This window comes from Uloborus diversus, chromosome 8 (genome assembly GCF_026930045.1).
Source record: "Uloborus diversus isolate 005 chromosome 8, Udiv.v.3.1, whole genome shotgun sequence".
Taxonomy (NCBI): domain Eukaryota; kingdom Metazoa; phylum Arthropoda; class Arachnida; order Araneae; family Uloboridae; genus Uloborus; species Uloborus diversus.
Genome location: NC_072738.1, coordinates 158,435,377 through 158,436,369, shown reverse-complemented (window position 1 = coordinate 158,436,369; position 993 = coordinate 158,435,377).

Sequence of the window (993 nt, the reverse complement as noted above, 5' to 3'; positions counted from 1 at the left end):
CAAGTTCGGGTAATTTTCGGTGATGTTAGCCAGAAGAAAAGTTCAGGACCATCTTCCAGAACATTTTTGAAATTAGAGTCTTAAAAATCCAATTTTATGAGATTTTTGATGATGGTATGAGAAAAAGTTCGCGCGATGGCTCTCTCCCGGAAATTTTTCGAAATTGAAGTCCTCAAAACGCGACTGTAGACCATTTTTTGGAGACGAAATGGAAAAGATGAGGTTCAGAGGATGTTTCCTGGCAGTTTTTCGAAATTGTTGTCTTAAAAACGTAATTTTAACCTATCTTAGGTAATGGTTTTGAATCTTACTCTTTAGTTTTAGTTTCAAGGAAAAAAAATAAATGAATATGTTAGAAATTTAGCCGTTCAACTAGAAGTGTTGCTTCCCGGGGGCAAATACTCCCTCCAGCTCCCTAAATCCGGTCCTAAATATGAGCATGAGGAAATGAGAAGCAAAAGGATGCAAGTAGACTATTTTAAGTTTTGAGTAAAATGCGTTTAAAGATCAGATCCTAGATAGGCTTTCATTGAATTTTTTTCTAAATCAAGCTGTACAGAAGCACCTACCAGGGACACTAGTACCATCTCTTGCCCCAAGACAGAGGAGAGGTTCACCTACCATTTGTACTGGTTATCACTTGCATCCCTTTGCTTTTCACTACCTCATATGCATCATTACTAAAAACAAAATTTTCAACTTTGCAATACCGTCCCTAAATTTGCCGAAACGCCAGACAAAATTCGCCAAGCAAGGAATTTTTTTGGAGCTCATAGTGCATTAAATGAGCATTACAGCTTGATTTAGAAAAAAATTCAATGAAAGTCTATCTAGGATCTGATCTTTAAACGCGTTTTACTCAAAACTTAAAATAGTCTACTTGCATCCTTTTGCTTCTCACTTCCTCATATTGTCTCTTCTCCTTAAAAGCATGGAACGTACATATGCTCATATTCAGGACTGGACCGGATTTAGGGAGCTGGAGGGAGTATT